The sequence below is a fragment of the Bombus terrestris genome, chromosome 17 (assembly GCF_910591885.1).
Source record: "Bombus terrestris chromosome 17, iyBomTerr1.2, whole genome shotgun sequence".
Classification (NCBI taxonomy): Eukaryota; Metazoa; Arthropoda; class Insecta; order Hymenoptera; family Apidae; genus Bombus; species Bombus terrestris.
In genome coordinates, this window is record NC_063285.1 from 417250 (window position 1) to 443850 (window position 26601).

At 33.8% G+C, this 26601-nt stretch overlaps 1 protein-coding gene across 2 annotated transcripts in view; it reads left to right on the top strand.

Moving 5' to 3' along the window:
* Nucleotides 1-26601, top strand: part of LOC100650996 (lachesin) — a 527432-nt gene that overhangs the window by 29962 nt on the left and 470869 nt on the right. The gene's annotated exons all lie outside the window — the stretch shown is intronic.

Sequence of the window (26601 nt, forward strand, 5' to 3'; positions counted from 1 at the left end):
AACCCTTTGCACTCCTATGTCGAGTGTGACTCGACATCAGTTTTTATCTCAGCAGCTCCTTTGTCGAGTTCCACTCGACATTCTTTCAGTCCCACATTTTTTTGTGAAACGTGTGAAAGAAAATTAGAATTGCATCCTGGAAATTGTTTCAAGATATATCATACACATAAAAATTACAAAATACAACAATAGTATGAATAAAATTGATATTTTTTTCTTTTTTTATTTATTTAGATTGTCCTATTTTTTAGTTAAAATAAATTTCAAATAAAACACTTAAAAGCTTTGGGAGTTGCTGGTAACGAAATTGAAGTAAAATTTGGAGTACAAAGGGTTAAAGTTTCTATTTCTCGGTAAGTAGACTTATTATTTTGTTAGGATCGAAAATTGAGAAAAATTAGATAAATGTTTAGTGTACAAAAGAAGACATTACATTCAAATGAAATTTTATAGAAATTCTCCCTGATTAAGTTAAATGCTGAAATAAATTTCAGTCTAATCGGTTGACTAATTGCAGAATTATGGCCAAAAGTTTTTCGTCTATAGCTAGCGTTTCGTGTTGCGAAACTTGATGCAACATCATGCGATTAAAGAATTATTGCTACTACGAACCTTTACACGATTTCACGAAGAAATTGGAAAGATTTTCCGATTAACCGTTTCAACGAGTAACCAAGTCGAACAGAAACGAAATAGGTGAATTGGTTGTCAGTTCTAATCGCACGGCAGTCAGGGACAATGACATTTCAATTTCTCCGATCTTTTATGTAGCATTCTTCGTTTTCGTTACCAAGTCCAACTACTTTTTGTGTCTTTAATATAATCCATATTCTCGATTCTATCTACGAAGAAAAAAGAAAAGCATTAATAAGTCTACTTTCTACATGTATTCTTTCTTTCTTTCCTTCGCTCACCAATTTTATTCGATTACGTGTTCAATCTCGTAATACGTCGTTCTTTTTGTTATCATTCTACTCTGTTTGTTTTGCTAACAAAATATTTGTATCGATGCTGGATAGTTTTTATTATTTTCTTAATATCACGTATTATAGAAATACGGAGAAACGCAAAACTTTCTTTCATTTGGTAAGAAACGAGTTACCGCCTCCATCATTACAAGTACGTAAGATTGAAATCTGTATGTATTTTCTGATTTATTAATGTTTACTTTTGAAGTGGACGTTGCATGGAGAATCTACAGGAACATTATATGTGAATCTTAAAATCAATTTTATATATGGACTAATTGTCCATGTACGTAACATCAGTTGGCCAAGTTGTATAAATGTTATATAATGTTTTCATCTCTCATCATTTTTGAAAATTATTCAGATATTTATTGCAATCTGTTTTTCTAGTATCCTTGATTTTACCGTATCAAACATCACCGTTCTGAACTTTCGTGCAAACTCATATTTAGCGTTGGAAACGAGATACGTTTCTATGCTTTCTAAATTATTTTTATCTTACTTGTTATTTGAGATAATTTATGTTTCAATTGAAATAGATTAAGAAAGATTAAGAAAGTTACTAATATACGTACGAGTTGGAACAATAATTTCCGAAATCGAAAGGTGTAACGTACAACGAGGAATATCATTGTAACACTTACGCTGTGTGATCCAGTTTATTTAACGCTGGTATGATTTTTAAATAAGAATTTTCTGAAAAGGTTGCTTTAAATCTCGATGTTTGTACATAGATGAAATTACGTAAATAATGAAATATAATTAGTATAATTTAATTAATGTAAATAATTTGCACGAGGTGCTTCGTCTTCGCAAGAGATCAGCGTTATACGTTACACACTTCGATTTCGAAAAATTGTATTGTTTCAACTCGTTTGTACATTTTGAAGAAACTCTTTAAAGATTATACGTGTAAATAAAGAACGCTACAACTTTTAAATTAACTTTTTTCCTTCGTCTTATATAGTTTGCTACGTATTCGCAATAATACGAAAAGTCAAGGTTGCTTTGCACAGTTTTGCAGAGTCCGAGATTTTTTCAAATTTTCGATTTGCCGAATTTGTAAGTAGATTTCATTGGGATTTTTCAATCGATGAAAACGCAAACGTTTCAATGTCTAATAAAACGAAGGAAAATGGACTTGCGTCACTTTCAAAATAAACAGTCCGATATTGAAGTAATAAATTAATTTTTAATTCACACGAGTGGAACAGACTTTGATTGAACAAAGTGCTTCAAACATTAATGAATATTGATGTTGTATGTCACTTTATAATAAAGTGACGATGAAAGAATTCAGACTTTGAAAGAATAGCGCAACTTTTATTTCATGACCAACTCAGAAATAGCTAGACCGACGCTTTCTGACAGTTAGTTGGTCGAATAACAGTTAGCAGTTGCTTCTGTCGTGGCCGAATGCCAAGTGGAAGACAATATCTCTAATTATTTTCTTTATCCCGTGCATCTGAAGATTCACTAGAGCGAACATTTTTCTGGGCGACATTTCATTTGCCTTTCTCCGCATTCGTCCGTGGCTCGAATTAATGTTCCGCATTTCGTTCTATCCGTGAATTCTCCGTGAGAGTGCTCCAAATGACCTTGATGTAGCTAGTGACGGCAAGTTATGCACGTTCACGAGGCGTAGGTTAAATATCATTCGTGCAAATAACAAAAACAGAATGTTCCTTGCACGATTAATTCATTTAGACCGTTTACACAATCTTTTCTTCCCGTCTTTTCTTCCACTTTTCTATTCACGTAGGCCGGTAGCAACCTCAGTCAACTCCAGCAACTGAATGCTAATTATTCTGATTCTACGTTCGTTTACCTCGCCAACGCCAAAGAGAGCTGCCGAGTAGAAATGGATGGCTATACTGCGATCATAATGGATATGCTCTTATTTGATAAAAATTCGGTGAAATTCTTTCACGTTCGCAGTGCGGCTATTGATAAATATTTCTAACGGAAAACAAAAATTCTTCAACTGCAGTATAACGTAACACAGATTCTTGCATACTTCTTCCTATGCAAGTGAAGCATGGTGTTTACTATTGGATAAAATTTATCAAGTCGTATACATATTTTCCACTATTTTCTGTTTCCTCAATGAACTTTACTATCCAAGGGTTAACTCATTATGCAACTATAGTTAATTACAAGTTAATTACATTACAAACATTACAACGTAATTAAACTACAAATGTTTACGCATACTTTATATTTATAAACACGACTAAAGAAACGAAATCTAAATAAAGAGTATTTTGCTTTGGATATATCGTTGCACATTCTATGCATTTTTATTTATGTTTCCCATAAATGCCCAAATACCGCGAGTCTGATAATAGCAAATGATACTGTATTGATTTCAATATTCTCACAGCTGCTACAATCATTTTCAAGTAGATTTAAGTATCAAAAGTATTCATTCATTTATTAGAATCGACCGAAGAAAACAATGAGGTGCGAAAAGGAACATATCGATTGAAGAACGTTGGAAAAATTGGATAAACGATTCAACGCGTGTTTCGTTTTACAGTTTCTTTATCTGCCATTGTGATGTAATAATAATTATTATACATATACCCAAGAAACATTTTTATTCCACTTGAACGCGCATGACTTTTCTTTTGCACTGATTCTCAAATTTAAAATAAGACGTAGGAAACAAATGAAGGAAGAAAGTGAAAAATCGATATTATATTTCACTTAAAGAGTTGTTAGAAACATTTATTATTAACGTTGTAATCATTTAAAATTTACATTATATAATAATAATCTGGAAAACAATGCCCCTAAATTTCTTAATGTTACTAAAATGCGTGGTATGTCGTTTGGGCTAAAACTTACTTGATCAATATGACAAAACAATTATGCGAAAACGTTAAATGTTTTCAAATCAATAGCATAAATACACAAAGTTTGTACAACCACGAGCTTATAAAACACGCCCGGTATATAATTCGACTACATCCACAAATTTGAAAAAACTCGATCCAATCCGTAACGCAAGTCTAAGAATTGCAGTTGGTGCTTTCCACACCTGGTGCCTTGTTCTGCTTGAAGCTGGAGAATCGTTTCTGACGTACAGCAGAAAATATTCATGCTTGAAATATGCGGTAAAAGTCTGTACCTTTAGAAACGCTATCATTTTTAGTGCAGTTCGTTCGAAATTCCATTACTCGTGTTTACAGCGGAATCAGACCAACATCCTTTATCAAAGGGTCCGTAAATATCCGAAAGATTCAAAATATATTCCGCTACCTATGAAAAAATCAGGACACGCGGTTTATCTGCATGGACATTAATAACTCCATATCCACTAAACGTAGATACGTCTATTACGACGAATACATCCATGCAGGTCCAAAAACGATTTTGCGACAGCAGCTAGTTACGTTACCGACGGTAGTAGCGTCAAATATTCTTTTGAACAAGCTAGCAACATCATCACAGCTGAAATATATTCGCCAATTTCACCACTCGACAATGTACACGATTGCAAGGAATTTCGGTTCATAATTTTCTGTGATTCTCTTATCGCAATCAATGTTATGCAAGATTCAGAACGTAAAGCTAAAATTAACATATTTGCTCCAGAAATACACCACATACTATTAATTTCCGGTAAAAAATAGTCAAAGGCTGGATCCCTCCCCACGAGAAATAAACACACTGGAAATGAACCAGGCGATCTAACACCAAAAATTGCAACCACAGAGGAGCAGAGTCAGCTTCCCACACACAACACATCGTTTGACATAGTAAAACATGTTGAAGCCATATGCAAACAAAACTGGAACGATTATGGCAAAATTGTAATAGAAAATCAGTCTCTGATTTGAAGATAAACAAAGAGTTTGACGGTACAGAGTAAACCGCAATGACCAGGATAAGATCAGGATACACTGACTGAGACGCATGTACATACTAGAAAATAGTCCTGTTAAATCAATCACACGCATAATCATAGTGTCCCATATGTGATAAAGAAAGGAAAAGACATAATGTCGACGACAGTCTTAAGGATATCCTCTCATCGATTCAGTTCTAAGAAAAAGTTGTCAACTTTTTTAAAGAAATGGAGATATTGAAGAGAATGTAATAAGCCATCGAATATAAAAATTGATTTTAAATGAAATAAATAAATAAATGGTTTACTTACTTTATTTTCAAAGTATCAGTAAATCGTGTTGCCAAGTATCAACTTTGTGTGATGACACTCCTGGTATTACTATCTGTAACAATTATAAACACCATACGAATCGAAATACGATCACAATGGAACGAAGATGTTAATCAAAGTCAAGAAGACAGTCATGAAGAAAAAAGAGGAATGGTGCTAATTTATAGAAATTATGCGGATGCACAGCAGCGGCTGTAACTATGATCGAACGTGCAAGATCATCATTCATGCATCGTATACGAAAACGTGTTGAAAATAATGGAGGCCATATCGAACATTTCTTGCCGAGTGATACAAATTTGGGGCAAAACTAAGAAAATGTTCAATTTCTTACTCGTCGCAAATTATCGCAAATTCTACTCAAAATTGTTTCGAGGTCGATATATCTATATCTTTAAAGTAATTTTTTATCAGATACGATAACACGATCATAAGAATATGACGTTATTATTAAAAAAATCGTTACTACTTTGAAAAATCGAAGAAAGACGATTTTGGCGAATAATAACATGAATCACGATATTTGAGATTCTAAACCAAAGAACTTTTACCTCGTACAGTTTTTCATATCTGTAAAACTAACAAAGATATTGTTTCGGACAAGATAAATGAAATACTCTGTATATTTTTGTTGAATTATATCTTGTTTTGTTAGACATATAGTCTATATCGAAAGAAATTAACCGCTATACATTGATAATTTAATGGTATTCGTTATCGCGTACATTCGGCGAATAGCTTATTTCTCAAAGTGCAATTTCCAGAGTAGAAATTGATACATTAACCTCGGCTCAATGAAATAATAATGTACTAGCGCAGGTAAAGCTCGTTTTTCTATAATAGTATATTGCGGGAAATAAGAAATATAAATATAAAACAGAATAAAAATATATCAGACGAGTAGAGAGAACTATTATTTTCAATAGCAATAAATTTCACGACAAAGGATGTTAGTCACAGCAGAGATGTCAACGCTTTGTTGGTGACATTCGTCCCAGCTATTTTTCCCTTTTATTCTCTAGACTCTGAATGCATTCTTCTCGGTTTGCTGATGGGCTCCGTCCGTCGTGACGACCATTAACCATCCTGACGCAATTTTCGCCAAGCGATGGAAAAACTTTCCGCTGGAGAATACTGTAGCCGAACGTTAAAACAGTGGCGGATTTATGTATGGGTAAGGTGTATCTGTAACGACACATTCGACTTTGTGGATAGAATTTCAACTTTCCGCTTTTACATTTTCTCCTTCGTTTATTAATATTGCAGTAGAATCCTCTCGCGATTAAGTAGATACGAAGGGAAAGAAATTCTGATCAGTAGAGTGCACCTTTCTCATAGCTAAGTCGACCAAACTAATTAGTTTCTAATGTTAATTTCACTTTTCATGATAAATTAAGTTACATAAGTTAAAAAATACATTATACGCGCGCTTACATGGCCATTCATGCCTAAAATTATGTTGCATTAGGAAATGGATCGCACTATTACATTTACGCAATCTCTTAGCAGTGTGAACAGGTGCTGAAGGTGGAGATAGAAATTTGAAAGGACATATATCATGGGCAATAATCACGCTTATAATTTTAAATTCTACGACACGCTAGAATTTTTAACACTTTGCGCTATTCTCTCCACAGCACACACATAATTAATTGTTAGGTAACATAAATATGAATATGGACGTACCACGTGATATATTACAACCTATTTTCTTCGAAGCTGTTATACAGAGTATCCTCAAGGTAAATGTGAAAACTTGGAAATGATGAGAAAAATCCATCAGAGATCTGCTTGTTTTCCTGCACTTCCGTTTCTACTCTTAGTTATTTACGCTTATTTCTTCCCGTTATCATTTGTTTAGCGAAGATATTATTTAAAATGCTGCGTAACGTTACGTCCAACAACGACCGCTATAATTGCAGCTAGACATTGCTCTGGTGATATTTGATGCACCGCAACTACGATTCGGCCTCATCTTCGTTAAATGGATGATAACATGTATAGTTAAGTATAAGCAAATAAGTGGGAAAACAAAAATTTGTCGATTTTAGCTTCACTTTCGAGAAAATCGCGAAAAAAACATAAAAATGATTTCGTTTTTACACTTGCTCGTTTACACTTATTTATTCGTGTTACCATCTATTTAATGAAGATACTGTTCAAAATGTTGGCCTCCCGCAGCAATGCAAGCGTTACATCTAACAATGACCGCCCTAATTTGCAGCCAGATATTGCGTTGGTGATATTTGACGCACTGCAGCTACGATTCGGTCACGCTTTTGTTAAATGGATGATAATATGAATAAATAACTGTAAATATATAAGTGGATATAAATATAAATTTAGAGAATTAAAAAAGAAAGATTGATACTTGGAAACTTGCTAAAAGGTAGAAAACAATTTTCCTGATAGAGTATAAATAAAAAGCTGGCGAGCACGTTGCACCAATTTTGCGATTCGTCCTCCATTCGACCATCGTATCTTCTCTTCTCTTGGATCGAACCTATTGGATGATGAAATTTCTAGCAAAGACGATTCTTTTATGATTACGAGGTAAAAGTGGAGGAGTGTTTGATTCAAATCACGAAGATAAGAGATTTATCTAATCAAATAGAGAATTTTTGAAAATGTCCAAATTCTGAAAACTTTCGAAGTAAACTAATACGAGCCCGCCAGTTTTCATTTAACGACAAGCGATTAAGAAAATTATTTTATTCCTTTTAGTATGTTCTTAAATAAAAACCATCATTCTTTAATTTTTTCTACTCATATACTTTCTTTTATTTTTTAGTTTCTAACTGTCATCCGACAATATATCTTTGACCATATTTTCTCGTACTGATAACAACATTCTTGGAGATATTTATGTACAAACGTTCTTTAGCCCTCATATCTTCTTTCGCTGTAGGCGTTCGGTCAAAATATCGTAAACGGAATAAATAAATGCTTAGAAATGAATAGCCAACATTTTGAATATTTAATAAAATACATTTTCATCGTAACCAATGTTTATCTTAATCGTCTTCGACCCAGCCAAAAATTGCTCTTAAAAATATTATTCTTTCCTATGACTTTTTAATTATGCAAAATAGAGAAAAAGTATTTCAAATAAAAGCTGTTAGGCTTGACGACAGTTATCGGAGTAAAGAAAAACTAATATGCAATTCCATTAAAAAAACATTTGCGCGTGTGCCTTTTGCATACTACGTTAATTTTGTAATAAATTCAGAATTTGTTACAAAACTCAAAAGGAGATATAGGTCACAAAATTAAAGATTCTTTTTCATACATATTTATCACAATTTTTCAGCTACCTGCTGTCTTGTTGTAACACTGAGTTTCGGTTACTTTGTTGCTATATTCTAACAAGACTCGTTCGTTCGTCCATCTCTTTGTATGCACAGTAATATGCAGTCTGTAGTGCATAATAAAAGTCATTATGCGTCATAATTAGATAACTATTTTTGTGTTCGAATTGCAGAAGCTTTAAATTTCTCTGAGGTGCGTTATCGTTTACTCGCCTTCGTTTGGAATGTTGAATAAACAACGTTCAATAGACATATCTAATAGCATAACTCAAAAATCACGATTTTATAGAAGAATACTTGTTTTTTTCTAAACCAGTAACTCAAAACAAATTTCGAGTTACGTCGTTGTTGCAGCAAATGAGCGACTTGTCTTATTAATTCTTGAATCCAAACACGAGATGCTTGCAGATATGATTAAACACGCTCGAAATTTCTGCAACGTGAACTAGAACCCGCAAAATTGTTCACACAACTGAACGAATACAATTATCGGTGAATGCACATATATCGGTAACAGTGAAATTTAATAATAACGAAAAGTAACGTATGGTAGCTTTTAATTGTGCACGCGAGAATAATTTTATGAGAATGAAATATTTGCATACGGAAGAACATTCTCGTTTTAAAAATAATTACTGCGCTGTATGGATAATATTTTGAACGTTACTCGCATCGAAACGTATTTGAAGAATATTTTGATAATTAAGGTAGTTAATTTGAATTTTTATATTACGACAATTATTTAGTCATAATACCCAGTAGAATACTGGATATTATTATATTATTCAAATCGCAGGACTTTAGAATATTTTGATTTAAAAAACAGTGTAATAAACTGATTATTTAACCTAATATTATACGATTTTTATTTGGAACGATATGACAAATTATGAATAATTTAAGGTGACTGTACGTCGATATATAGGGTGGCCCAGTTTTTTTCCACAAAACTCTACCAGCATGTTCTATAAGTAACATTAAGGAAAAAATGTTATATACATATAGGCTCTTAGTGCTGTATTAAAAATGTTATAACAAAAATACGAAATAATAACAGACTTGTGTTTTATCGACACAATGTAAGAACACGTTGTCGATGTCTATTTGATACGTTTACACAAACTGTAACATATACTTACTAAGGTCGTTGATTTGGTCAACTGATACGTCAATCGTCAAGTGACCATTGCTCCCAATGATGGATCGTCACGTATCACGCCAACGAAATTTTACTTGCGAAGAATTGTGAAAGGAGAATTTTGGTCAGTGCAAAGTATTCGTGGCGTATTTATTGCAATTAAGGAAAATGAACGAGAAATTAATAATATAACAGTTTTGAGATGAAATTATAACACAAACCGACAATCTATGCTTACGTGGCATCGAGCAAGAAAGCCATTTCGTATTTTTCTTATAACCTTCGAATGAAGCATTTGGGACCGTTCCTATAACATCCTTTTTTCCCTATTTTTAGTTATAGAATATGCCAGTAGAGTTTTGTGGAAAAAACAGGGACACCCAGTATAATAAAAATATCCGATAGAAATAGAACGTCTCACAATGATAGCTCATAACGGAACATGTTGAACAAAGAAATAAGCTTAGTCAAATTGGAATGAGATCAAATATGGAATGTGTGCAAAGTTGGATTCAAGTAAATCAAATATCTTTTTGAAAGTTGACTCTGAATTACAGAACGTTCTTTCACTGTGAAAAGTACAAATTACCGATGAATCCCTTTACTCTCGACGATTTTCACGTACTTTTGTACAAAGCATTTAATCAGAAAAATTGTTATCTAGGACGAACTACGGGCCCAATTAGTTCAAATTACAACGTTCCCTCGCTGTTACATTTGTTTTCAGAAAATCTCTCAGTGGATAAATCCACTAACTCGGATTGACTATCGATGTTACGGGCTACATGTATGTGTTCCACTGTCACAGAGATTGTATTATTTTAAAGATAAGTCAAGGGGTGTATTTAAATATTTATATGTATAAATAATAAAGAGATAGAAAAAATAATGGAAGACAACCACTCTTTTAAATCATGCAGCAACTTACGTAGATGGCGCATCTCAGAAGATCGTAAAAAAAAAACTCGTAATTATAAATACAGTGGAGTCTCCCTTACCCTAATCTCGTTTAACTGAAGTTTCCTATTATCTGAGGTGTTTTGACCTTTACCATAACTTTATTTTTTTTTTAAGTTTAACACAAAGAGTATTTTTTTGAAGCAGTTAATCGAATTTTTAATGAATTAAACAGCCAAGTAAATTCAAATATGTGTATAATATTAACTATCAAAATGTTCTTTTCAAATTTTATTGCGTGACCTATTGCACTCTTCCACATTATTCGAGTTTTCGATTATTCGAGACAGGTTCGGTGCACATCAAACTCTACTCTATATCTGTGTTATAACTAGATAATTATAGATACTACAATATATAGAAATAATGAAATAGAAATGTCAGTAAATAAAATAGTAGGGCTACAAACATAAATCGGAGAGGGCGATGAATATTTTAGCAGACTTGAATGGTTATGAATATTTTAGCAGATTTTACACGCGTAAGTTATGAAAATAAAAAAAAGTAGATTACATTTGTGTTTTATACTTCTTTACAACATTACTCTTGCCTTGAAAATTACATGTCTATATTTTATTGCAGCATCACCCAACAATTTATAGCATCAAAATGAGGGTTATAACCAACAAATCTTTCTTTTTCGCAAACACGAACGGAAACCTGATATAAAGGGTTAATACTGTGCTAACTTTGCTGCATTTTATTTTATTTGATATTATCTCATCTTTTCACTCGTATTTCACTGGTATATTATAAAAAAGTTGCAATTCTGAAATGACAATAATAATAATATTATGAAATATCGTGTATCTTACATGGGATTCGTTGTTACTTAAAAAATGAGAATGTAAGATTAGTTAAGTATAATTACGTATTTTTTATCGTTTTTTTTTTTTTTTTTTTTTTTTTTTTGGAGAAAAACGCTGCACGATAATAACGCGAACACCTTGTAAATACATTTCGACGTACAAACTAATGTACGCCTATAAAATACAAGCAAAAAGATGTAGTGTTAATACGTTTTGGATTTTCTGGATTAAACGGAACCAATTTTGTAATCCACATGATCGTGTTGGAACGACGTAGCACCCGAGGCTAAGAAATATCAGAAACGAGTAGCCGATACTCCCGGTTTGCCGAATCGATCAGTGTCGCGGAATTGTACAGTCGATCTGTGTTCCTCGACTTCTGATTTCGTGCAAAGCTTCTTTTCTACTCGTTGCTCTATTCGAATTTTCGGAAAAAACCATTTCCACTGATTGAAGGATGTTGCATTTCTTATTATTTGCCATTCTTACGATAGCAGCAGCAAATATATGGAATAACTTTATTCGAAGAACGATTTATTGAAAATTGACTTCAAATTTGTAATTTTTATAAAACAGATATGTACTTTAATACAGCTTCTTCTTTGCTCTTCATTCCTAGCAAAGCATAATAACGTGTATAGCTGTTTTATTCTCATAAATGATATTCAACGATAAATGTCTCTGTGGCTGCTGATCAAAATCGATATACCACGTGTGCGTATTTAACGTACTAATTATATCCAACTTGTTTTTACCTGCAGATACATACAGAGTACGGTTAAATAACACGTACAAGCGGGCACGAGGTGATGCCGTATGAAAAAGTAAGAAGAAAATATGAGACAAATTTGTTCACCTAGGATTTAGTTTTCGAGAAAGTCGAGTTTGAAAATTTATCAAGTATACTCAAACTTGTTCTACCTGTAAAGATTCGGATAATATAGTAAAAGGAAGCAAGTATTAAAGAGTTGCAATAGCTATAGTAATGAGCAGATAAGAAATTGAATAAGGGGAATTTATGGTCGAATTGAGTTGGCAATGCAGTGCGTTAAAAAGAATATATAAGGCGCGACCGAAGAATGCTGCTCTTTATCCTCTTATACCACTAAGGAAGAAACATTTCCGTTAGGAGTGGAAATATCTACGGTACTTACAGTTCGAGTGACATACTGACACAGATATATTCGTTTTAAACTTTAGACCACCAGACATGAGAATGTGATTCGCAAATTCATCTTTTATATATGTCGTATATCGCATATATATAATATTATTGTATATGGTATTAATGTATTATATGCAGCACATATCTTCAGAATTTTTCTATATTAAAATTTTAATAAATATCCAATAGTTACATTTAGATTGAAACTTTTGTCGACAAATTTGAAATCAGTTTCCTATGTGTAGCTACAGTGGATTTTCACATAATACCTTTATTCATTCGAGATTAGCACAGATATTAATAATAATCTTTTTTATGCTAATAAACGTATAACTACAGAGTTTTTTTTAAAATAAAGGAATTAAGCTGCGCAGTGATTCCATATTTTTAGCGATACTGCGCTCTTTTTTGCTCTTGATCAGTTTCAAAGTTTCTAATTTCAAGTTTCTTTCACCGTGCCAACCAGGATAGTTTCGAATGATAAAAAAATAATCTGTGCAAAATTTGAGTTGGCTTGGGAAATGGAAAAGCGTGCTCCTGGACTCTTAAAATTAAGATAATTTTTTGCATACATATACTAAATAAGTCGATTTTACTCGATTATCTTCCAAACACGTCAGGCAAACCTTTTTTCGTGTCACAAACGGTTTTCGAAAAAGTCCGGAAAAAATTCTAAAAACTTTCATTTGCATTTTGAGAATTTAAACGGAATCATTTTTTTTTTAACGCTAGAAAAATGTGTTTCTTATTTTTAACCCTAAAGGATTATCCTTTGTGAAATGTAAGAAATTTCTTGAAAGATTAGAAAAGTGCACAATTTTTGTAAATTATTATAACAAAAGAGGAATTAATAAATCTTATATAACATCAATTAATATAATGGAAATAATAAATGGGATGACATAGTCGTCTATTTAAAAGTGATGTAGGTCCGTTCATCGCCTTGAAAAGAAACATTGGTCCAGTTAATTCTCCAAAAAAACTATTTGTACGATGAATTTACATCTGTTTAAATACATAAAGAGGTGGACAAACTAATTACAAGTAGAGCTTATCAGGATTTTTCAATCGATCCAAACGCAAACACCTCAGTATCACAAAACAAAGGGAAGTAGACTTACGTTTCAAACACTTTCAAAATAAACGACGCAAGTAGAATCTTTTGATAATTTCTATGCGCAGTAAATAATAAGTAAAATCATTGGATTGTAGAAGATTCGCATTGCACTATTCATATACTTTGGTGCTCCTTAAATATAATCACGACTGCGACAAGCTATCCTAAATCGAGTATTTTTTGCTACAAATGAAACATTTACACGATCCTCAACATCCACTTGATCTTTGAGAACATCATACAATGGAATATTGAACGATCGAAAGATCTCCGCTGAGATAAGAGCCGCGGTTTGATTAAACTTCCAAATACCAATTTTAATTCTGCGAATCCGGGCTTTGCAACGACGCCGAAAGCGGGTCAAAATGATCCAATGGATACGCACATGTGTAGATTCCGTTATTCTTTTACCATCATTTGTTAGAAATAGATTTTCAAACAATGTTACACCAAGGAAAAAAGAAATTGCACACTCGTAACATACTTATACGATAATTGCCATGGTTCGTAAATGCGTCAACTTGTACGTGTCACTTGGTTTTACTTTGGTTTTACCGTCGCAGATTTGCCGTTTTCTAGCGTGTTTAAATTTTCATCCTCTTTCGGCTTCCGTACTTTTGGTACATCGCTGCGCGAACTACAAGTTCTTCCATCTGACGATACTTTAATGTCATCATCTTCGTTTGCAGAAAATTCTGCAGACATAGAAGCAATTTGGAACAAAAATGTCCTCACTGAACTTTCTCGTAGGCTGCATTCTACAGAATGCTGCTCCGAAATACAATTTCCAAGCGCATTTTTGCGCACTCTGCCTGCCACTCTGGAGTGGATATTTCTTTGTTCGTGCTACAGCGATGAGTAGGGAAACCGAACACGGTGTCGCGTCGGGACAAAACGACACGTGTCCGTGTTCGGCGGTTAAATTCCTAAAGAATAAGAAAGCTTGATTCGCACTAGCGACCACGATACGGTGAAATTACGCGAGGCAGCGCATCGGTCAAAATCACTTGCGCGTAATCCAATGAGAGCATTCACAGTAGGCGGTATGGTCGAGTCAAATGAAAATCTATCGAGCGTAACGTCCATAGGGAATAGTGGCATCGCTTTGCTAGCGATCAAGACCGCGGTCAGCAACAGTCAGCAGCAGTCGAAAAGCAAAGGAAGAGCGTTTGATTGAATTTGTACGAAATTACGGCCAACTATATGATTTCAGTCGTAAAACATTGCGATGCGTCTCAAGAAATGAAATTGTCAATCGGGACCGTATCTCGATTAGAAGAAACTTTGAAATTCGGCGACGCAATTTCATTGTTTCTGATCGTTTAGCGTAAATGCCACGGTGAAACCTTAGATTTTGATTGATCGTGATCTGATCGTACCTTTGACCGCTAATGTAAATCAAGTTTAAGACAATCGTAGTTTCTTTCTGTATACCTGTTTCGTCTTTTCTCTCATTTCCAAATTTCCCTCATTTTATGGTTGATTTGCAAGGATGATTTCCGCTAATTACATTTTTTCTTTCTGTTATTAACAACAGTTTTAACTTTCTATGTAATATTATCCTCCAACTAATAATGATTTTACATTCCTTTACTGGATTAATAATTTATTACGTGTTTAAAGATACAAAAGTAAACTGTATCCTAGTAGCTTCAAAAATTTAAAAAAGCATATATACATGACTATCGTATATCGTTTAGGTCTTGACTCGTAATCGATATCAAATTTTATATATCCCATATATAGGAAAGATATTGGACTCAATGTGAAGTACATATTTCCTTAAATTTTACCAAATATTTTACTGGACTGTATATACACTAGCGATCATAAATATCAGCTCACCTACTGGTTACATTTATTCGAAAACTATAAGAAATTTTACTTTATTTGATATTACGTTATAAGGCACATGTGTCGCGAATGAAATAATTGATTTATAATAAAATAGCTTGAAAATAAAAGTAGCAAATAGCATTCAATTTATACTCTTATCGCATATCAAATATCAATAGGTGTCCTAAAGAGCTGGCAGTGTAGAAACGTGATTTTGACATTAGTCGTGATCTCAGAATTTATTTCAAACAGGAAGCATTGCTTTCGAAATAGAGTAGAACCTCAGTTATATGAACTAATTAGGAGACAAAACTGTTAAAAGATGTAACGGGGTTTTCACATAACGGAACGACAAGTGATTAGCGCTCGATTTAATTTCAAATGTAACAAATATACCATAATTTGTTTCTAAATCACTTTGCACATAGAATACAACATCAAAAAGGCAATATTGTTTAACCCCCTTCTTTTTAATCATATTCCTCTTGAGTTCTGATTTCTTCTTGACTATTCGATTTTTGGCCATTATTTAAAACATTTTTCAAAGTAACCTCGTTGGAAGAATACGCCCGGTTATTGTAATTTTTATCAAATCGATATTACTCGGCTACGTTGGGCCCATCTCAGTCGTTGCATCCTGGTATTCCACGCAACATTGCAATAACTTCATCTATGTCGTTTCCGCTTGAGCCTAGCTTTTCGTTTTCTTCTTCTATTTCATGCATGAAAATTTTATCTTGTATTTCATGTTCCATCAGGTATTTCTCACAATATTATTTCAGTCTTCCAAATTTAATTTTTTATGTATTCCAATTATTTTTATGTCTTCGTTTGTAATTATGTGTGTGGTTTGCATAAATCCCACACAAGCGAATGTATAAACATTTTGTACGTTTACACACGGTGTTGTAGTAGGAAATATGTTGTTCGTGTGAACGTCATGTAGCGGGTGTTCATATAACATAATTTCTACTGTGTCATTGATTTAGAGTACGCGAAAAATTTGTTTATAGTAACTCATATAGTTTAGTTAGTATATGTTTAGGAAATAAATGTAAAGTAATTTATTTTATTCGTTCTGATACAAAATTCTGATATTTCTCATCTTTGAATTAGTGTTTAAATTATGTAGTTAAAAAGAGAGATTCGCCTTTTATTTAAATATCTAAGGTAAATTTCAATCGTGTAAAACATCACTTGGGATCATTGACAATATCTCTAAGTTTAAGTCATACATATATATATATTTCATTTTGCCCGGCTTATTTTATAAACTAAAGTGCGGGCTGAGAAACATGAGTAAAGACTTAATATTCTGTAGACACATTGTCATTTTGATATTAAAACAGAACCCATTTTACCCAAAATTAATTTACTATATCCTTTTAACTAAAACGACCCGAGGATCGGACATGCAAAATTTGCGTATGCTTATTTGTTGAAAGACAAAGACCATTCGATGCATAGCGGATGCAATGTAATAAACTGAGTGGAACAGATCGTCGTATCTTGTTCGAAATATCAACGCGGGAGAAGATTGTACCAAATCAACGAAAATCTTAAAAAAGGGACCGGGAGTGTGAAATCATGCTCGGATTTACATCAAGTTTTTCAAACATATCAGTATTTTGCACTTAATATAACGTAATATACGTTCTAATCTGTAACCTTATGTAATTACTGATATGTGTGTTATGTGTTTGCCAATGACTCAAATGGGTTGACACAACCAAGGAAGGTAAATAAATAACTAAGAAATCCGTAGGAATAATATTTCTATTCCATTTTTCACGCCTATATCAAAATGATCGAGTACTTTCTAAAATTTATTAATTAATCAAATCTTAAATTGGATCTCAATTGGTCCCAAATGGGTAAAAATACGACTTTCGATATGTTCTTGGTTTATTCATAAAAGAAAGGAGAATTATTACACGAGGTGGCAAAATGTCATGCTGATACTATGAAGAAACGTAAAAATGGAAGTAGAATCAGATTTTTTCCTCAAACGATATTACGGTTCATTCTTAGCGGCTATAGTAGATGTGGTGTAGTTGAAACGTAAAAAATAAAAAGAGCATATGAATAAATGTTTCTAAATTAGCGGCAGTGCTAAATGAAGATATGCAAGACCGCTATATGCATAAACGTGTGCGGTGGACTACGAGGGACAAGTAGCCAGAAAAAGATAGCCTTAAATTAACGCAAAATACAGGATAGAAGATTTTAATTTGCAAAAGAGATACGCCTAAAGGAACCAAGTTGGAAGATAACTTCAATTTTCTTGACAAAGATAAATATAACGTCCATAGTTGTGATAGCACGATTCCTGACGAGACATATTTAAGCAATTTCGAGAATAACGTTTATGGAAGTTTAAGGAAGAGGGCAACACAGAACGACAACACGTCGCCATCGAACAAATCCATTGTCCAGCAAAATTAAAATAGACTTCAACGACAAGCTTGATAAAGTTTGGCACGTTGATTTACTAATCAAAATCGAAGAGTTTTTACCGCCATCGTTTTACTCTCTACCAAAATCGTAGCTCACGGACAGGCTATTCCAGGTCAAAGTACAACAAACCATCTCGACGCTTTATCCTATTCAATCGAGAGTTCCGCAGGATAGCGTCCTAGGGCTACTACTATATACTCTATACACGTCAGACTTTCCAACAATGCCAAATACCACAACAGAAACCGTCGCCGGCGACACGGCTATATTGGCCTCTGAACAAGATCCCCGTGAAGCTTCAAAAAATTGCAACACCATCTCAACGAAATGGAATTCTGGCTAAGAAGATGCGGAATTAAAATCAGTGCTGCAAAATTCATTCGTGTCATTTTCACCACTAGGGAATGTACACGTCCGCCAGTAAAATTAAGCAATGAAATGCTTAGGCGTGAAATGTGTGGTGGCTGATTGGTAAAAAGTCGTAATTAACGGCTTGTAACAAACTAATGTTACACAAAATTGTTCTAAAACAAACGCGAAAACATTAGAACGATGGCAAAATAAAAAGCTAAGAGCTGGAACGAACAATTAATTATAGAAACTGGTATTTCTTCTGTCAAAGAGAAAATCGCACGACACAGCAAATTGTATCAACAGCGGCTAAAAACCACTAACTTGGCCACAAGTCTGCTGGAAAAACTAAAGAGATTTCATTTTCTGCAGCTACTCTTCGGATTTAGCAATATCTGGTAAACGATGTCATCCGGTGTATTCATATTCGAGTCACTCTAAACCATCACAATCACTGTTTGTTATCAAGTTTTACGTACCAGAATAGCGACCCGAAGTACAAAGCGTGGGTTGTGTAAAAACGTAGAAATATTTTACGACCATTTTCTCAATCATCCGATTATTAAAATTCATAGAGAAAATTAGAGCGCGTAAATCAGAAAATCTTTATAAATTTAAATACAGAATTGCAAAAATATCAGTTCATACGACGTCAAATATTTCAAAAGTATAATTTCTAATATGTCAGTGACAGAAGGACCTCGTAAAATATTAATGTTTACGTAAGAACTGTTATTTCAATTTTATGCGGTAAAATGAAATATTTTTAAGAATATTTCGAATATTTTTTTACATGAAAATTAACTATTTCTCCACTTTTAATCTATTATTTAACCCGTTACACTCCGTTGGCTCTGTTACGGGGACATTCGCAGTATGCTTTATAACTTCATTCGAGTGTAAAATGTTAAACAAGCGTACGTAATGAACAAAAAACTTGCACATTTTGTTATGTAAAAGTTATGCTGCAGCGTAACACGTTACGTATTTCTTTGTTTAATATTTGTTTACTTGAAATGCGAAGCATACAAATCAAATCTACATCGGTGTGGAAATATTTTTGTTATAAACTATACGCTGTAGCACGAAGCAGAAACGGTTACTATTAAAATACGCGCATTGAATATCGTTTGATACGAGTTCGCGAGATCATCGATTATTATTAGAAAAATATAGCTTTTGTGCCTTTTATTAGCTTGCCACTAAACACAGAGGATTCTGCGAAAGACGCGAGTTTGCAGCGTTTTGAAAACGTTTGAATGTCTACTGCGAGAACAAAAAAATGGAGCTATCCATTTAAGAATTTTAAAATCAGCTTTACGAGAAGTTCCAAGACCGTCGCAAGATCAAATAGATAAAAGTGAAACATTTTTACGCACCATTCGCATTTTGGCAGATATTTGAACGAGTCGAACATCGAGTTAATGCTTAAGAAAATTGCGAATCACGTTGGTTTGACTCAAGTACGAATAATGTCACTGCGTTATAACACAACTATGTTATAGTCGATTGGTAATGATTGCTTAAAAAAATGATTTAAATACTGAAAATTGAAGTTTGATCTATTTTAGAAATAGTGTTCATAGAATAAAAAGAATCGTTCGAAGTTGTCATAACTAGCTTCATAATTATTTCAGTCACAACAGAAAGATGTTCAATTTCATTTTTTACCTTTTTTTTTCTAAGTACTTGCATAAGAAAAGCATTTGTTATAAAATAATAACTTGCAATTGGTAGGAGAAAAAGCGGCAAACGTAAATTATTGCAAATATTTTCTATCAAATACGCATTAGTAACCGCGTAAAAATTTTTCTCACGGTTAAACTTTGTTGCATCAATTATTAATGTTATTATTAGTTACTATTATAAACTTTTTTTATTCCTTCAAATTTGTTCGAAATTGTAAGATGTAATTGTAATGGTATTAGGTCGTAAATTTTATAAAGTTTAAACTTCATGAAGTTTTCATATAGCTATATGAAGTTTCATATTTTACGCACATTAAAAATTCATTACACGTGCATTTTTCACTGATATGTATTTTCTCGAATATTACGTCAAGTGGAACAAAAATTAGTAAGCCGAACTGCAGAACCATTAATTAGAAGTTTTCCAATCGGTAGAAAGAGGGTGACGTAATGGTTGGGATATGGATTTTCCTGTAGTGATGGATTCGATTTAATCCTGGATGTACGAGTTGAAAATATTGATCAAACTCGCAGCAATTCTGCTTAATTTTCTATGCGTTAATACTAAATATTTCAAACAATCTGCTTGTACTTGATGAAATTATGAAAAAAGAAATACAAATTAATTAATCTACGTTGATATGATAGTTTATTAAGATATTGTTACGCGAACGAGTTGAAGTTTTAAATAGTAAAAGCCGAAGTTGCTACATTTATGACATATATACATATTTAAATATAAACTTTCGTATACAGCCTTTCTTATACCATAGTCCATCAACTAGTAATACTAATGAATCGATAATATGAAAATTGTACGTCTTAAACTTCTCCTATACGATTTTATAGTTTTACGGTATTACGTGAAATGATATTTTTGAAACGAACATCGAGCGAATGAATGTTGCTAACGATTAAATGATTTTACGAAATTAAACACTAATTTTAAAAAATGATTTATAAATTGCAAAATTTAATTCCTTGTTTCATCGACAAGCTTGTTACTGTCATGCACGAGGAATTATTAATACCAATAATTTGCAACCTACGGCTTGTAAAATTTCGTCAAGAATATTAATTGATTGGTGGAAAAGGGCTCGTGTACCGGCATAAGCACATTGATCGTTGAAGATAATTACAAGCATAAATAAACGATGCTATTTCGCGAGGAAAGGCATGGGTAGTTGGCTTCAATTCATCGCTACTTTTGTAAGGAGGAAAATCTTCTCGTCAGATAAGAGTGGGAAGGAGTTATGAAAGAGACGAGAGGAAGAGGTGTTCCTTTCGTAGACCAACGTTGGATGATTGCCAATGAATGCTTAAACGTAAGATACCTGTTGATAATCGCGTGATGCAATGTCTACTATGTCTTACTCCATTTTACACTAGAGCCTCTTCTTCTCCATTCGACGATATTACGCCGCTATTTTATTCGATCTACCTTGCAACTTGTGACTTTAATGTTTCGAAAGAAACGTAACTTTATGACATCGTTATGCAACCGTTTCGAATGAGAATATGCTATTCAGATATTAACAAGATTAATAGTTACTTTCTTAAAATTACTCTTTAAATCTTCTTTTAAGATTTAATTCTTATCAACTAATCTAATCCACTAATTAATAACTACCAATTACTAAATGAATATCGTCTTCTTCGAGGATAACTGTTCTGTTGCTATTATCGGTTGTTGTTAAATTAAGCTAACTATTACGTACGATATAAAACAGTCTAGTAAAAATATTCTAGTAAAAATATATCAAAAAGTTAGCAAGCAGGTTAGAATATTCAACCGAAATCTACGATCGACACAAAAATGTTTACTTGCTGCATTTTTGCTGACGCGAAACATTCTATTGGAATATAGCGAAAAAATCTGATTCGACGTGTAAAACTTTACTCAACGATCGTAATCTAATTTCGCTGAAAAATAAAATTCTCGCTAAATATCTCGCTAAATTACAAGTATCGACATGTAATTTGATAAAAGGATACGATAAGCGTTTGCAATGGAATCTTTGGTAAATTGGATTGTAGTCGATTGTACCTTTTGACTATTAGCGGATGTAAATATTTCCAATGTATTCGCGCTTTGTACCGTATTAACGCACGTTCGTTACCGCTCATTTCGCGTATCATTTTCTCTGTTATAACTGTTTAACAATGTTTTCAATGACATGCGTTTATATGACATTTTTTTCTCATTTTGAACTGCAGGATACAGCAGCTACGTATGGAGGGAAAAAACTTGAACGCCCTGTACTTTCTGAAAACGAGTAATGAGCGTTAATGCATAAATTCCAATTAGTTAAAGCAATCGGACAGTTCTATTTAGGCAGACAGATAATTGATCGCAAACGCTCGACCACCTATTCGTTCGGCCTGAGCTGTTTATGTGATACTCGGTTGGCCAGCTATTTTGTATCATGGCGACATTCAAGTGCGCACTTTACAAAAACAATTATGCGACACCGCGATTGGCAGACGTTCGTTTCCATGTATACGCAACGAGAACCATTAAACGACCATTTGCCGCGCAAATAATAGCTGATGCGCCGATGCACTCGTTGTACCCTTTTTTTCCTTCCCTCCCCCCTTCCTCTCTCTCTCTCTCTCTATTTCTCCCCGTTCCCTACCTCCTATTTCTATCTCTTTCCCGCTTTCCCTTTGCCGCTGTGCGCTTCTCTGGGCAGCGCCGCCGTCGAATTTCAGATTGCGCTTTAATATCGGCGGCCGCTTAATCCGCGATGACGGTTTTTCTGGGATTTCGTCGCTTTATTACAAAAAAGCTTCGCCTGGATGGACGGCAGATGTCACGTGTGCTTTTTTTTGCTGGCCACCCTGTGAACCGCTTCCACCTCTAAACCAGCCGTGTCGTAACGCCTTCGTTCGCTTCGAGTTCTCTTTAAAATGTGTTCGCGGACCATTTCGCGTAACCGTGAAAACGACCAATTCGACGATTCGTTACTGCGATTCTTAACGTTTCCACTCGGTCTTCTTTTTCTCGGTAATCAAATACATTGTTCGTCGCACAAAACTCGTTACATTAACTTACTTTTCTATCGGAAAGCTGCAAAGTTTTGTGGAAGAAAACAATGCCAAAGAAACGACACGAAACTTTAATCGATTGATACGAACGAATCTTTTAAGATTTAAATTATACATTCTTCATAGATAAAAAGTTTGCGTTAAATTATCTTTACCATTTCCAAATTAACAGTCTGTATGTGACAAAATAGACTGCAACTCTTTTATTGTAACAAACTATGAAAATCAACTTTTATTGCCTTGGAAATAGTTGGTCCCGAGTTCAGGATACGCGTCTGTATACGAACTGCCATTGTTCAAAACAGTTCTGCAACTTGTACAACTCTGTGGACGGAAAATCCGCTCCTTTGAGCATCGATTCGATTTTCGAAAATAGGTAGAAGTCACAGAGCGAGCTTTGGCCAATAGAATGAGTGTTCAAGCACAGTGATTTTTTTATTTACTAAAAACTACTTCACCGACAAAGTCGTCGCTGGCGCAAAATCCACCCGTTTCCTTTTCACGCGTTCTCGTAATTTTGTCAGCACTTCGATCTAGTATCGCTGATTTACCGTTTGGCACACTCGCTGTCCACTCTGCTATCGCAATCCCTTATACCCTTCATGTTGAAGAAAGCAAATATGGCCTTGAACCGTGAACGACTCATACGTGCTTTCTTCGGTCTTCGAGACGACTTGCACTGACTGTCGCTTGTGGATTTCGTCGATCTAATAAGACAGAATGATGTTAAACGAGGGTCTCGTTCGCATCGTTTGAAGTTAAAAATTAATAGACGACCTTTAAAAAGTCCTTTTGTGTCTCCCAAGGAAGAAAAATTGTTCGTATCACTTTCTTGAAAAACAATGGAAAAGTTGTGAAAAATGAACGCAAACGTGTATATGATAGAGATTACTACTATCGATATTTTAAAAGGAAAATATCATTAGAAGAAGTGTGGCAAACAGTAGCAAGTATTTTTCCATTATATCAAAACTAAACCTGAAACTATGATATGAAAATTGAAAAAATCGAATGCAAGCAATGACTCCATCCTTCTTATCTATTCGTTATTTGTCATTTTTTGTTATTTGAATTTTTACTAATAAATACTAAGTTCTTCTGGCTCTTTACTATTTACTATCAATCGTTTAATTTGCATTTATGTATATTTAGTTTTGAAATAGTCCTTTTCAATATACCGAAGTTTAAAAAGAATCGGAGATACCGGCCAAATTGGAAAGTATTACCGTAACGTTCAAGATACCTTGGATAATACGGAACTTGGGTTAAACGGGGCTCGGATAACCCAGACTACGCTATATGTATATGCCGTTCCTTCACTGCAGCTGGATTAGTTAGAAAAGGTTTATGTCTTTTAGCAACTGCAAGAAGCAAGAGATGTTTTACTACTCTTTTCTTATGTAGGTTAGACTTCAGATTGCTTCTTGAGATGATATATTGTTTTGTTTTAATACTTTCGGCCAGGAATTCGATGAAACTGTTAACTTTTGTAAATAAATGTTATTTGCTAAACTTTTAGCTTCTCGATAACTTTTCTTTTTTAAGCGAAAAGTCTAGGATATCTTGCTATTATTATTCAAAGTACTACTGGATTTTCCTGTACGTTTTCTACGCACAGCGAACTACCTGCCAAGACAGCTACCGTTTAGGTTGCCTCGCCAGGTTCAAATTTCGGGAAATAACGACGCGATGAATTATTTCCTGTCTCGCTACTAATTTCGCTCGAATGAGCGGATCCTAGACCTCCATATCAGCGTCGCTTTCCCTTAAGATGAAGATTTAAATCAAGTTGTTTTATCGATTTCCGTGTTGCGAGTAATGAATTTATCTTCCTCTAATTCTTTGATATAAGCAGGGTACCACGAGAGTGGAATAAAATTTGCAAGAATTAGTAGAGAAATCAGGCAGTGTGCTCCGTTTCATTTAGAAGTTGGGATACCTCCGTAATTAAGTGTACGTGGTATGCACTCGCGTGTTTAGGTCTTAATTACCGGGTGCTGTTGCTTTGTATTATTCTTGGTGAGTGTATTATCCAAGAGGTAAACTGAATTGTCTTTTCGCCCTGGTAGCAGGTTTCTTCGTATGCAAACTCCAAGTGAGTTTTTAGTAGAGAGTTAATCGCAAGATCTTTTTCGACTTACTACTAATAAGTAGTTCTCGTGCCCTCGAATAGAGTTTTGATTATTCGACCTCCTTCTTTCTTCTGGAGAACACAGTTACGTCAGTTAGTTTTATTCTATGAGGTTTCCATGAACCAAATTTTTCCAACGAATATTTATACTTTGTTGAGAGTGTTTTGAATCAATTGCTGCTATGTTTGGCTGTTGTCTACAGATACAATCCATTTTACTAAATGATGGTTGTTAATTCAATAATACCTAGTAGGAAAAGAACGACATTTAAAGTTGATCCCTGCGGGACTCTGATTGACACTTCATGACATTGCAACAGGTGTCCGTATACTTGAACTGGAATATGCTTGATTCTGAAAAGGATTAATAGTCATACGGAAAAGGGCACACTTGACCGATTGCAATCACCTTGAAGGTCCAGTCAACATGCTGAACAACTTTTCCTTATACACGTTACATGTCATTTGGGGCTTTTTGCTTGGAACAATGCTATATGCATATTCTAGGATAGAATACATCCTCTTGCTTCGTTTGGGATAATATTCTTAGTTAATAACAGCATGTTCCGTTTAACTGGAAATGCTCAAATATCTGAAAGAATACCGATGATACGAAAAAATATTTCAGGCAAAATTCGTATGAAAATCGAGGGGGATATACAATACTCTTCTCTACTAAACGTTGCGATAATCTTGAAACTTTGTTTATTTTGTGCTTTTAGTGCAGTTTTCTGTTAAACGGTACATACTGTAAGTGTTGTGTTACTGTACAAGTTCAATGTATACTAAACACCGTTTAGTATTCTTAATTATAGTTTTCTTCCTCTATTCTATTCTGTTTCTTTGCTATCGATTTTCTTCTTTTAAAGATATCTATATTTGTTACTCTTCTAATTGTTCACTAAAAGTTGTTCAGATTTGTATATATCTATTTTGCGTTATCATTGAGTGAATATTGAGCTGCCCTAAAAGTTTCTAAAAGAAAATAATATAATATAATCCACGACATTTTCTACTTTATGTTATTTGATTGAATTACGTATGATTTATTTTGTTCTGTTAAAATAAAGATTACAACGTTTGACAGATTAGGTTGCATGTTTGTGTAAAGCTATATTGTTGTAAAAGGAAGACGCTTTTCAGACGATCTAATAGTTAATTTAGTTTGGCTAATTTAGTTTGTGATTTTATGGTATTTACTGCAGTTTTTCTTTTGAAATTTTCATCTCTGGCTCAATATTGAAAGATTGAAGCGTGGTTTTTGGATATTTAACGGTATTGGGAAATTGTCACTGTCATCTAGTTCAGAACGTACAGACCATTCGACTAAATCCACCAGATTTCTACTATACAGTGATAAATCTACAGAGCTAAATCGACTCTTTTTCGCACTAAAGTTTGCGTTATCCCGATGTGTTAAGCAGAATTATTTGAGTTTGGTC